The sequence below is a fragment of the Myiozetetes cayanensis genome, unplaced genomic scaffold, assembly GCF_022539395.1.
Source record: "Myiozetetes cayanensis isolate MyiCay16 unplaced genomic scaffold, myiCay2020 scf17, whole genome shotgun sequence".
Taxonomy (NCBI): domain Eukaryota; kingdom Metazoa; phylum Chordata; class Aves; order Passeriformes; family Tyrannidae; genus Myiozetetes; species Myiozetetes cayanensis.
In genome coordinates, this window is record NW_026087378.1 from 8,306,359 (window position 1) to 8,320,838 (window position 14,480).

At 41.1% G+C, this 14,480-nt stretch overlaps 1 protein-coding gene across 8 annotated transcripts in view; it reads left to right on the forward strand.

The window, feature by feature from the left end:
- The window catches only part of EBF1 (EBF transcription factor 1), a 270,443-nt gene that overhangs the window by 157,198 nt on the left and 98,765 nt on the right, over positions 1–14,480 (forward strand). The gene's annotated exons all lie outside the window — the stretch shown is intronic.

The following is a 14,480-nucleotide window of genomic DNA, read 5'->3' on the forward strand; positions in this document are numbered from 1 at the left end:
GTGAAATTTTAATGTGATATATACAGTAGATGTGTTTTTGATGAAATTGCTGAAGTTTTTTTATACATTCCTATAACACTGTGTGGTATCTAGCGTTCATATATATGCATGTCTGAATAGATATATGTTGATAAAATATAACGACTGGGCTGGAAAATATTCCGCATTGAAATGCATGAAATACACCTGTAACAGCGCCTTCAGGTGCACATTATCTACGCTCTACACCGTTTCCACACACGGTGTGCGTGTACATGTGCACACACACGTGCCCACGGGTGCACGTGCAGCTCTGTCTTGTTGTGGTCCCCAGTGTGCAGTTCATAGTTTGGAGAGAAATCATCCTCCATCATTCGTCACTGCCGAGCTGCAGCAGCCCAGGCCAGCACATCATTTGTTAACAGCGACAAAGCCGCGCTCATAAACGCCGACATGTTACATTAATTTATAGGCACTGAGTGACTTATTAAATGTGACGTGTGAAATATAACAGGGCCCGGTATGGATGATTAGGTTTTGGGCTTTGAATTGTTGACAAGGCAGGGGTAATGAATTGCGGGACACAAGCAAGTATGTTTCCCCCTCATTAGTCAGTATTAGCTGCATTAATAGTAATAATTGGATATATTCATCATTTAAAATGTTTTAATAAATGTTTGGACAGCACCTGATCTAGGCTGTCAAATATTAGACTGGAAGGTTTGTGATGGGAGAAAAATTATGCTGTTCCTTCTGCAGAGATTTATACAGCCTAAGGGGTGCCATTTGCCAATGTCCTGGAAGAGGTAACGGGTGGAGATAGTTTGGAAAAAGACAGTGCAACAAGAGAGAGACCAGCCTTTCCCACATTTCAGGAAGACATTTCCAATTTATTCTAAAGACTTTTTGGTTCTGAGCTCAGGTCTCCAAGGCAAGGTCTCAACTGGTTATTTCTGGCCCCACGCCAACCTCAGATTAGAACTTCACAAAAGGTGTGCATGTTGCCTTCTGAATTTCTGTTTCCTTCCCTACTGCAGACTGAATGTTGCCCAGAGCTCAGGAACTTTCCAATTTGGGTTTTTGGCTTGGACTCATCATTACTTTGAGCTATTAACAAATTTAAAATTCCAGAAATTTTTCTGCCTGGACATCTTAAAAGCATGTTGCTCAATGGGATGAAGGCAAGGAATTTCTGTGGGTGTTCTGCCAGATCCACTTCCATTCTTGGTTTCTGTATCTCTAATGCATTATTGCCTGTAATTCAATACAAAGATTCTTCTGATAAAGGAAACAGGTTTTTTTTTTTTTCTTCATTATTTTGTGATCTTTGGAAGTGGAATTTAAAAGAATAACCTAAAACTGTTCCTAAGGCAGACAGACCGTATTTGTCTCTTGCTTTAAAAGTGACATGTAGGTGAACATTCTAAATGACTGGATGGAGATCAAGAAGACCATGTCCAGCTGCAAAAAAAAAATATCAGTTCCAAACTTGTGAGACATCACTTTGCTGCAACGTGTTATGTAATGAAACCCATTTTTTAAAAGCAACCTTCAGGATATAAAAAAGCAACAGCACATGAAGTTATTGGCACTGCATCACTAGACTGACAATTTTTTATTTTAAAAGAAGAGTCCTCTAAGGAAAAGCCTCACTAGTGTGGGAAGCAGTGTTTGGTGACTCAGTAGGAGGTTTACTTCCCTTTCAGATGCTGCTGAAGAGGTGTCACACTAGGGAGTGCTGCGTTCCTGGAGGTGCTGTCTTTCAGGAGAGACACAAAGTCAAGTGTCTGACCACCTGTAGTTGTAACAAGTCCCAAGACACTTACTGCAAGGATGAAAGTTTTCTCCTCAGTGTCCTTGTAGCTGCTTGTACTGAGCACTTGGAATCTTTAAGATGAAGGGATATTCATGCTTTCCTAAATACAGTGAGCCAAACCTCTTTGTATTCATGAACTTACTCTGTGCAAAAAGTTGATGGACTCAGAAGGTGTCCAGGCTAAAGGTGGCTATAGATAGGCAACACTGCAGCTTCAGGATGGCAGAAAAGCTTCACTGCAGGGGTTGGAACAGTGCAGTAATTTTGCACTTGTTGCAGTTACTCTGCACAGTGGAAGAAATCTTTGTGGGTAGAAACGTGGTCATTCAGTTGTAATCAGAATGAATCGTACTTCCCAACTTGTAGTAATGTTATTTCATTTAAGAGACACCAAAGTCACATAGAACTTGTATGTGATAATGCACATTGCCTCCTGATTTTGAATCAAACCCTGAGCATTATATTGTCAGGGTTGTCTGTTAGCTGGTGGTTATTTTTGACAAGTTGATGTCATGTTGTCTAACACATAAGCGTCTGCTCATAAGTTTGCATTGGCACTGCATTCTTCAAACTCCCTCCTAATTTTTATTTGGAGATTAAACAGGGATTTAAAACTTAGAATCGTAGAATCATTAGGGTTGGAAAAGACCTCCAAGGTCATTGAGTCCAGCCTTTGACTGAACACAAACCTGTCAAATAAACCACAGTGCTGAGTGCCACGTCCAGTTCTTTCTTGAATACCTCCAGGGATGGAGACTCCACTGCCTCCCTGGACAGCCCCTTCCATGACCACATGACATGTTGTCACATTCATAATAATTTGTTCCATAACCTTCTCTGGCACTGTGGTCAGGCTGACAGGCCTGTAGTTCCTCACATCCTCCTTCTGACCCTTCTTGTAGATGGGAGTCACACTGGCCAACCTCCAGTTGTGGGGGACCTTCCTGCTTAGCCAGGAAGGATAATAAATGATGGGGAGAGTGGCTTGGGGAGCTCTTCAACCAGTTCCCTCAGTACTCTAACTTGATATTGTATGTTCAGCTGATGAGATTCATCAAGCCTTTGGGCACATGACTGTGGGTTTATTTCCTGTACTACTTAACTCTGGGCCTGGAGTCTCCACTCACTAGTAGAGATGAAAATTTGTGTTTTCTCTAGGTTTATGTTAATATCTCTGAGATCAGACCTGATCTTGTCATCACATTGTTTAGGCAGTCATCTGAAAGGCTTTCAGCCTTTTAATTAGTGAAATGTATGTATTATAGAAATGATAACATGCTTTAAGTTAACTATTGTGCAATTACGTCTGTAGTGGAATTTTATCAGAGCTACAGACTTGAGTGAAAAGAGAATAATCAATATTCAGTACTCATGTCAAGTTCTTGATGAGTTTAGGCTACTGTCTAGTTGAAAAGATTTTGGGTGAAATTTGCTGGTGATGTTTCCATTACTGAGGAATTATTTTTTTTCCAGGGAGGTGATAGAGGGGGAGCAGCTGTAAGTTTTTTGCTGATGCTTTTTACTCTTTGCCAGTTGCTAGCACAATTGCTCTCAAAAGCAGAACAATAGAACATAAAATAGAACTAAAGAGTAAAAGGTTGTTAAGTTGCAAGTACTTCCTACTCCATTGAATTGTAACTTTCATTGGTAAGATGTAGATGAACAACAACTTTTATCTTTCTGCCCTGACTGCTTGGCAAGTTTCCTTCACTGCTCATTGTAAACCTTTTTTCCATTGCTGATGCTGTCCTCTGCAGTGATAGAGAAAAGTAATAATTCTGCAGTGCTGATATAGTACTTTGTAGACCCTCATGTTCTGTGTTTTGTGGATGTAAATCCTGCTGATCACAGGTATCATCCCTGCTTTCACACAGAAAGGCATCTCGGTGACACAGCCAGACACCCAGGAAAACAGGAGAGATTCCAAGTCCTGACTGTGTTTTAACACACATGGAAGATGTCCACAGCTGTTCCCTGCTCCCCTGTGTAGGGTATCTAACACTGTGCCTCTGTCCTTACAATGTCTTGGTCTGTTGAACTCTGTGCTAAATATGCTGTTTCTCATAATTCCAACCAATTAAGTACACAGTAGCATGAGCATAATTTATGTTATTACAGCCAACTCATGTTCTTACCTTGCTCCAGTTCTAACTTGTCACCAGCATCCTGATCTGAATTCTACTCTAGTTTGGGGGTTTTGTCCTTCAGCTTGGGTATCCTCACTGGATGGTAGCTTCAAGGGCAGAGAAAATATTCTTGTTAGCTGGATCACCTTTCCCGACTGGTGCAGGAGATAACTTTGTAGCTATAGGCTACAATGCCTTTTCCACATCTCTCTGCCACAGAAGAGTGCATCAGCAAAAGTCTTTTTCCTACGTATTCAAGGCTCATTGCTTTAAGAAAAGCTCTGAAGTACTTAATCCAAAACTTGTGATATAAGCAGATATGATTGGATTCTACATATCTTCTACTGAGGTCATTATTTCTAAGGTTAATTAAGCTCTTTCAATGTCATGTTAAAGGTAGCAGACATATGCAATATTTATTGATGACATCTCCAGCATTACATATAGTGTGATCCTCTTGCCCAGCACATCAGAAACCCTCTTTTCTCCTTCCTTTTTCAGTCTTTCCCCTGAATGAATCCCAATGAATTTTACAGTCAGGCTCGCTTGCCCATACAGACAGGAAAAGATCTGCAGCATTTTATACCTGAAGCCATTTCAGGATTCTCTGCAAGTGCCCCTGGAATATCTTCTCTTGTTGAAGCACCGCGTGCACAACTCAAACAAAGTGCCTCCGCCTTTCCACAAAACAGCCTTTTGCTTCCTTCCAGCACTCAAAATAGCCACTATACTCCGGATCCAGTGCTCATTGCCAGAGCTCCCTGCTGCAAAGGAAACGAAGGCTTTATTCTCTTAAATATCATGAAACAATGGGAACCTCTGGATGGAATGTCCAGGTTGTGGGCAGGAGCTGAAGGCAGCACTTGACTTTCTTCAACATTTTTGCACTTGATCTCTCCTTGTATAAATACAAATATACATTTGCATATTTTTTTTTGTTTCTGGACAGCTAATTATAGACTCACCCTACTGGTTTATTTAAAAGATTCCTTTTAATTGTTTTTTTCCTTTTTTTCCAAGAGAACAAAAAAAAGGTTCTTACAAAAAGTAAAATCACATCTCCCAGGATCATCTCTTGTTAGATTGTTCTTTGTCACTCTGAGCGGGTTCCCAGTTTAGTTTAGTTTTTAATTTATTAAAAGTTAGCTTTCAATAGCTTTAAGTTATTGTGAATTCTTTTCTCCCCCACATAAGGTCCTTCACTGCTGCTACTTTACTTGAAGCAAACACTTAATTTGTTCTTTGAAGCCTGAATTGTCTTAGGAGGGGATGCAACCAATCTCTCACCATACTGACACTTCCCAAATACTTTTCTGTAATCGCTGTGATGAGTCAGGTTAGATAAGTTCCACCCAGCTTCACTGCAGGATTGTGTGAACAGGAGATTTACAGTCACATTTCTAAATTGTCCGTCACTGTTGCAGTTCTCCTGAGGATTTAGTGATGCAAAAACTGAGACTGGGGTGCCAATCCAGCAGTAAATCCCTCAGTCTTACAATTTATATCTTGCTGGGTATCCTGAGGCAGTGGAACAGCTGGAGCCGAGAGCCCCTGAGCTTGCCCAGAGTCAGAATCTCGTGGTCACACCTCTGCACTTGGGCAAAGTTTCTGTTGCATTTCTCTGGGGCTGGAAACTCCTAGGATTTTGCATTTTTAGTGTTTTTGGGGGACATGAATCAACTCAATAATCACTTTTTTCATTTCTTATATTCTTCTGATTCGTTATTGTTGTAAACTACATGTTATTGTAAATAAGAGGTCTAATGGCATCTTTCTTTGTTATTTCTCACTCTTCAGGCCATCAGTCCTGCATGTAAATCTGGTGAAAAATAATTTCCATGTCATTCTAAACAGACCTCCTGGCTTTTTTTTTTTTTTTTTTTTTTTTAAACATAAAGCATTTTCCACGTTAAAAAAATAATTAAAAAAAAATTCCTGAGAAGAAACCCGAGCAGGTTCTGAGCCAGGTCTCAGGAGGGAACACTGTTGTAACACCATGTCTACACCTGGTATAAGTGTTCAAGGATCATCTGTTCAGGTGGAGTTTGAGTAGCATTTCATCTCTGCTTGTGCAGGAACTTTTCTCAGTGCTTTAGAGGCTCAGACTCTGGCCAGAGGGCATAATGCACATGTCCTTTAAACAGCCTCACCCTCTGGCTTTTGCAGATTTGGGCGATATCACTGGTGTTTTGATTTTATTTAAGGGATATTGTTGGTGTCAGGTTGTTGGAGGAATCATTGGTTATTGTATTTGTGAGCAGATTGCACACAGTTTTACATGCAGGTGATTTGCATGTCCCTGATCCAGGGAAAGGTGGGAAATGTGTTTCCCACACGTGAAACATTCACCATGTGAATCTTTATAACCCTCTCAGGAAGCTGACGAAAGAAACATGTCATCAGCACCCTCAGCTCAAGGTGACACGTTTTAGGGTCCCATGCTTGCTGTGAGAAAAGCAGCTTCAGATGGCTGGATTAGCACTGCCCTCCAACACAGCCTGACTTTGATACTGCTGCTGCTTTTTGGTGACCATGCTAAAGTTACAGCAGTTTACCTTGAGGTAGCAGGCAACCAAATACTGATATCATGTTGCAATAACAGTAATGCTGTTATCTGTCATCACTTACACTGAACAGAGGTTCTTTTAGGAAAAGTATGACTCTGGCAGGGCTGCTAATTCGGTGGCATTGTGTGAACTATGATGGACCACAGAGCTCGTTTATAGTTTTTTTTTTTCCAGTGACTGAAGTCTAATGTCTTTAGTAAAAATTAAAAATGCTTAACCCACTTTTATGCCCTGGTATTTGAGGGGTGAAACAGGAGTGAAATAGGGAAAGAGTGAAGGGAAAGTAGCTAAACTGAAACAAATTGATAAAATATGGGGGGTTTTGCTAAATAAATCAGGATAAATTCTGTTGGTTGTGTAACTGTACTCTCTTCATAATAAAATACTTCAATGCTGGAAAGTCTGTCACGATTTCAGCTAAAGCACTGGCCCACCAGCTCATAAAGAGCAATCTGTGACTTAAAGTGTGCAAAGAAAGGCAGAGCTGGGAGGTTTCTGTGCTATATAAGCTGACAGCTGAGCTGTGCATGGGGCTCTGCTGATCTCACCGTGCTGTTTGTGTCAAGGTGTAAAGGATTTGTGTATGTTCAGATATCTTGGATCGAGCTCCCATAAACCAAGTACACTGTACATATTCTCCACATAGATGGTGTAAACTCCTTCCAACTTTTTTGTTTTTATGTGATATGAAGGTAGCTGCAGTTCAAATTTAATAAATTGTTAGGTAATGGAGTTGGACACAAGTAAGGAGATATAGGAAAATTCAGATTTTTACTACTTTAAGGAAAAAAAAAATATTAAAAAGTCAGACCTGGGGGCAAAATTAAATTACAGAAAACTGAGCACTCAAACCTGCCTCTGGACTATTCTTAATTCTGTTTCATGATGTTGTCTTTTGATGGTGTTATCTCTTTCTTTTCTTATTAAAAGTCTGGGAAAATAAACCAAAACAGTCTCTCTGGGATTTTAACTCACTCATGGGAGAAAATGCCAAACAGACTTTCCCAAACTACTCTAAATTTCTCTGATGCATTATAACTCAGTATCAGAGAGCTGGAGAAGTCCAGAAATGCAAGATGAAAAATTGATATGCTGTGCTTCGCTGTGCAGAACACACAGACCTGAGGAAAAGTGACTGGGAACACTTGCTGAAGCGAGCAATGAGTAATTTAAGGCTGGTTTGGGCAGTCCTGCCTCCTGATTTGGTGATTATGTGGGTTCCTCCTCAGCTATTTGCTGTGCTGAGCTGAATATTTACTGTATTGATAACAGCAAACCCTGGCAGTGCTGGAGCTCCAGGAGCCAGAGCAAGTTCACAAAAATAACGTAGGCTATTCTGTTTCTCTTATTATGGCACTGCCTGAAGAATCTCTGTCAACAGATTTCAACTGCTTGAGGCTTATTCTCCTTGTCATGTTGCCTTTTTCTCGATCTTTTCTGCAGTTCAGGAGGAAGATATATATTCTCTAGTAAAATAAATAATTTTCCAGGCTTTGAGTTTAGGCTTTGTGTGTGTTTGTTTGTTTGTTTGTTTTGCAAACCAGTGAATTGCTTAACATCCCGTAAATGCAAAATGCATGTCTGAATTTGCTTCCATTTTAAATCAGTGAGAACTCTGAATACACAGAGGGCAGATTTAGGATTTTTTTTTTTCTTAATTAGGATTTTTGGCAACTCAAGAGGTTATGTTTAGAAGAGAGTGAGATGGCTGTATCTGGTGTTTAATTTCTCTTCTGCAGAATAAATTTCCTGTTGTAAAAATGCCACAAAAGGTAGCTACTGCTGTTTATTGACTAAAGAGCCAAGTAAAATCCAGCTGTGAACATGTGGGTAATAGGAGGTTTTCCCCATGCCTGTATTTGATTTCCATGAGCAGCCTCATGTTGGTAAATATCAGTCTCCCATTATTCTTTTGTGAATAGAGTATCTGACATGATCAGTGAATTGTATGTGAAAAAGTCTAAGGGGAAAAAAATCCTAAAACCCAATAAAACCCCACTACAGAAAAGAAAACTGCAACAATAGACTTGTTACTAATATGAATCTTCATACCTTAAATAAAGAAAGGAATTCCCCCCTGCTCCTTTCTCTGCACTTATTAGTAAGTGCAGAGGTTAAACTCAGGCATTCTATAGTGTAGGAAATTCCATTATTTTGTCATTTTTTTCCCTGGCAAAGGGAAATAAAAAAATGCTTCTCCTAGTAAAATTTTTAAATGTTGAAAAATTACAGACATTATTGTTCAGGGAAAAAAACCACTTTAGCTTATTTTTTTAAGAAGTTTGGAATTTTCCATTGTAAGATAGGAGTTTTGATTAGAAGAGTCAACTTGAAAGGGAAAGCCCCCCAACTTTATCCTTCTGAAATTTCTAAAGAGACATTTCAAAGAATCGTAGAATCATAGAGAAGTTTCTATTCTAATCATCTCATTCCAGCACCCCTGCCATGGGCAGGGACACCTTCCGCTATCCCAGGTTGCTCCAAGCCCCATCCAACCTGGCCTTGGACACTTCCAGGGATGGGGAAGCCACAGCTTCTCTGGCCAACCTGTGCCAGGACCTCACCACCCTCACAGGGAAGAATTTTTTCCCAATATCTAATCTAAACCTACTCTCTCTACCTTTTGATTATTTACTTTTCCAAGTTAAATTGCATTAAGCAACACCTTTTCTCTATATTTTTATTTTAGTGGCAAATTACTAACTAGATCAAGTTACCAGTAGGTGCAGGAGAGGTTACTGATTGAGAAAGAGAGAAGTGTGTGAAGAGTGCAGAGAAAACCCTGAAGAATCAAACAAAACAGAGGCAGTACACAGAGGGCTTACTCCTGGATGGGCTTTGATACTTCTTGATATGCTACATTTTCAGCACAGCTAAAATACCCCTCAGATGTTGCTTGAGGCAGCTGTATCTGTAGTATCATGTAGTCTGACAGCAGAGCTGGGTCTGCGAGGTGCTGAAGTATGTGAGTAGTAGCTTTGTCTCCATCAGTACTGCTTGTGTATTTAAATTTATGCACATATTTAGTACTCTGCTGAATTGGTGTGCCGTACAGAATGGGCATGCAATCCTTTTATCTGATGGAAAGTTGCTAATTATCGCCGTGGCCCATGTATTTTGGTTTTACTAATTTTACAAACTCACATATACTTACTGCTGTGTTTCATCCAGGAGTCTAAAGTTGCCCTTTTTCTCTCAAATGTGTTTATACCTCAGAAAAGGTGTGTTTTGTCAATTTTGTTTGCCCTAGCCAGGTTTAAGTTGTATAACCAGCACTCACTCTCTGGATAGCCACTGGTCTGGCTGACCTTGGCAGCATGACAGCTGTCGTATTTTCACATGGAGGAACTGTTCTTGAACAACTTCTCCAATGTATCAGGAACAAACAAGCTTTTCTTCAGCATCAGGAATGCAGCACGTCTTCCTTCCAACTATTTTTTTCTCGTTCCACAGACCTATTTATTGTGGCAATGGCAAGAAAATCCTCCTGCTAAACCTTCGTGTTTGAGTTCCTTTAAATTCAGGGGAGTGACAGAAGAGCAAACGTAGATCATGTCAGAGATTGCTTTCTTTAGTTTAACTCTTCAGTTATTTTTAATAAACATGGGTATTAATTTGTAGTGGCCAGAAAAGCATGAGGGCAAAATCCTTTTTACATCTGCATAGATAGGATTTCCACTTCTCCCGTGTATTTAATTTAAATCCCGTGGTAGTTGGCAGTGGCAAAGAGCAGGATGCTGCTGGAGAGGGTGTTGCAGAAACCCAAAGGTCTTGCAGTGTGATGGGCAATATGGGCAGCAGTGAGTGGCAGGGAGGATTTTATGCAAGTGGACTGACCCCCAGCTGGTTGTGTGCTCACTAGATCCATCAGTGGAATGAGCGGAATCCAAGAGTGGAAGGAGCAGGAGTAAGAAGGAAGTTGGTGTCAGGAGTTGGGAGTAGCAGCATGGGAAGGCAGCTGCGGCAACCAGGGCTGGGGTAGAGTTCTTCCCTAGCAGAGAGTAGAGGGTAATGGGGAGAGCAGAGTCCTGCTGGCACCAAAATCTATGGAGGAATGCAGCAGTTTTATTAAAAAAAAAAAAAAAAGAAAAAAAAATCTTCATCTCTAAAAAGGAATTTTCTGTCAAATTGCAAGGAAAGGGGAGAACACTCCCAGAACAGCCAATAACCCATTTGTTAGAGCCTGGCAGAGAGAAGTTCATGTTAATTTGGGGCCTCATATAAACTGGGGATTTGTATTTAGCTGAAAGTTGTATTTCTACATCAGACCTTGCTGTTACTCGGAGATTTGTAGTAGCACAGTGCCGTGGATTAACTGCTCAGCAACTTCACTCCTTGAGTAGTTTTGCAGCCTGCACTGAGCTGCATCTTAGCACACCTAAATATAATCTAAAAGTAACTGGTTTTCCCCAGAACTTCACTCCCATACCCTCCAACCATGCCTCTGTGGGATAAGGGGTGAAGCATGGAGTCCTTTGGTTTAATACCTATGTAAGACAGTAAATCCAAGAGCTTTGTAAAAGTTTGTGTGTTTCTGAATTGTAGCTGAATCACATGGCGCTGGCTTATATTTCTCTGCTCCATATGCACAAATGCTTTTCACACCACGGATATTAGTAGTCAGGAAGGGAGTCAGAAAATATGTTTTGGTTGATTCATGCAAAAAAAATAAACCTTCAATGGTAGCAATAAGTATAATTGATGACTGAGTCTTGTGTGGCAGAAGAGCGGGTGTTCAGCAATCATGTAGGTTTGGAAAGAGAGTTAAAGTTGAAGATTTTATTGAGACTCCTGTGTTTTGCACATTTTTTTCATCTTGTAAATGAATTTCAGACCCCAGTAGTTAGTATTAATGCTATATATCCTCTGTGGTTAGTAATAATGCTATACAGCCCTGCCAAATGTGGAGAAAGAATTGGAAAAAAATAACCCTCTGTGAAGAAGTTAGATGCAAACAAACGGGGATAGAGGTTTATACTTACAAAGAGCTCAGTTCTGTTGGCACTTCTCCTGAACCAGTCCTGTCAATCTAAATCTGAACTATTTGCAGAGTGAAGTGTTGCTAATGAGCAAGGCTGGCAGGACCGGACTCGAGGTGATGAAGGCACCTGAACAAGCAGTTTAAAGCAGGAACCAAGAGACTGGGCTGAACCCCAGGAATCAAAATGCTCTGCCCTACCCTTGTCTTAATCCGTTCTCATCCACCTTCCTGCCAAAGTGGGGGGAGACCGTCAGCTGGCGCGTGCTGTGCCAGCTCGGGAGCCGCTCGGCGCTCGCCTGGATGAGTGTGGGATGCTTTTGTGTAGCCGGGGGGACTCCAGCTCTGCTGTGTTCCAAAACAAAGTGCAGTCTATAGTTTGTTTTGTCTTTCAGTGGAATTAAAATACAGCGCTTGGCAGAATGTGTTCTGTAAACTGGTGACTTTTTTGCTTAAAATGCAGTGAGTGAACTTGGCTGTGTAAGCTTGGGGTTCCTCTGAAAACAGTTATTTTTTCAAGTTAATTTTTTTCTGGAGTTGGTTTAATTCAAAGGAAGTTTTGTTTGCTTGCTTGCTTGCCTGAGGTTTTTTGGTAGGTTTAAACAGATGAGCTTCATTTCTTCTGCAGTTTATTTTGGTGACACTTCTGTAGCCTTTGGGGGATATAGCACAGTGCAAATGGAGTTAAGACTTTGAAAGTTTGGGTTAGAGTTTTGCAGATCCCAAAATCCAACTCTTGTATTTTCTAGTGATTTTCCAAGCCTTTGAGTTGCCATGAACTCAGACTTTGTAAAGGGAGGGAAGGCCCAGTGTTTCTCCAGAGAGCTTCACAAAGAGCTTTCTATTTTTTTGGGGAGGGCCCTTGAATCAACCCACCAAACCTTATTACCCATCCCTTGTGTGCTATGCAAAGTCAAACCGTGAAGGTGCTTCCCACGTTTGCATGGCTGACACTGCCTTTCACCACAGATATTTCTAACTATTGCATGTCCCAGCTCCCCCTGGAGCCAAGGTGTTGCTCCAGGGCTGCAGCAGACGGGGCTGGGGGAGAGCTGCTGGGCTTGAAACTCACAGGAGCCGCCAAAATCCCCCGGTAAACCCAGGGCAGCGCCAGCTTCTGCCCAAAGAGTGAGTGGCTCTGAGAGATTTTGCCACATAAGGGCCTGTTCGAGGCTGTAGGCACCAGCTGACAGGGATGTCTTTGCCTCCCAACAGATGGCCAGGCTTTTTATTTCAGCGAGCAATGTCGCACGGAGGGGTGGTCTCTGGATCCTGCCACCGTTTCGCAAGACAGGGCCAGCTTAGGGCAAGAGGGATCTGATGTCCGTGCCCTTCATAGCTTGTGAGCTAAATGACGAGCTGTTGACAGGAAAGCCATCATCTGAAGTGTAGGATCCTGAACTCTCCCTGCTTTTCGTTTTTCTTTGGCGGAATTAATGCCCTATTTGCTTGTCTCTCAAAATCCATTCTGGCACGAGCACAAGCCCTCGCCTGGTGGCAAGCAGTTGTCTGGATTCGAGATGCCAAGATTTGTGCTGACAGCTCCTTCTACACAATCTGAGTCAGGCTGTCACAGCTGGCCATTAGAGGCTTAAAAAGACACATACATGTACAACAAATAGCACCACCTTTGCGTTACTGAATATCAGAAGCTGCTTGATGAGAAAATGCAATGACTAACACTGTTCTTTATTGTAGAGTAAACAAACAGTGTCTCCAAACCCCTGTTCATGTGTGATGGCTGTTTATTTTGTGTTGATTGCTTGCTCTTATTTAGAAGCTCAGGTCTAGAAGGGACTTCCTGGGTCAGGAGATCCAGTCCTTGGTAATCCCAAACATCACATTTTATAATCCTTCTCAATTACCTTGCATTTCTTTAATGAAAACAGTCCCTTGGAGTTTCAATTTGTCATTTAGCCCTTTAGTATGATTTTTTTGGTATGGAGTAGCAAGCACCAAAACTTGCCTTGTTGAGGGGCAGCATCACAACTAGAGCAGGGCAAAGAATGCTGCTCATCAAAAAGGGATTTTCTGAAGCTGTTTACCCTGCACTTTTGCCTTTCTTGGTGGCAGTCTGTGCAAATTCTGCTGACCTGGTGTTCAGTTTGGGTGCTAAAGGAGGGATGCTTTCAGATTGAATGTAAAATGGGATCAAACTGTTCCCCTCTCCACTCCTGGATATGGGAACAGGGCAGATTAACTTCTGCTTAGTCACTGGTGGTTATTGCATGTGTAATGCTGCTGTCTGGTTACACTGGGGTTTGAACTTGCTGCAGGATTAAACTTTGCACGGCTGAGCTTTAGTAGACCTTAGTCTGTAGTTTATTTTGGACAAAAGGCTGATAAACTTTGGCTTTCAGGGAGGAAGCCTGGAATCTGAGACCTACTATTATTCATTGACTTGTCTTTATGAGTTTACAGTCCACTGATGCATAACACTGAAGGAAATATTTCCAGTGAAATGTTTGCTTTTTTCTTTGGCTTTGTAAAATGCAATGTCTTTTCTTAGAGATATATGTCAGGGTCATATAGCTACTTCAGTGAACTGTGTATGGTCAGGAAGTAGATTGCATTAAAAATATTTCATTTTTCCATGAAGTCAGTCTTTTAACCAAGACTTCCCCCCTTCCGCTCTCAGGGATTTGGGTTCCCACTAGCCACTATTTGAGCATTAATTTTATTCACAAACAGGGTTTAATCATGGAAGGGAGATTTCAACTGTATGGAACATTTTCAGTATTTTCGCATTAAATCAAAACTTGCACATGACAGTGAACTTGTAAAACAAAACTCCATTTATACCTAAGGGAACTTTCATATCTGACATTTTTCTGTCCTCTTCTTGCTGTGATGAAATATGTGTCTGTCCCTTGCTGCTCTGGATGGCACAGGGAGCCTGGCCATTTAGCGTGGTAGGGGGACTGACTGCAAAATTTAATGGCTCTGACACAACAGAAACATGAAATTAATGATTAATAAACAGTAAATAATAATAATAATTAGTAAATATTTAG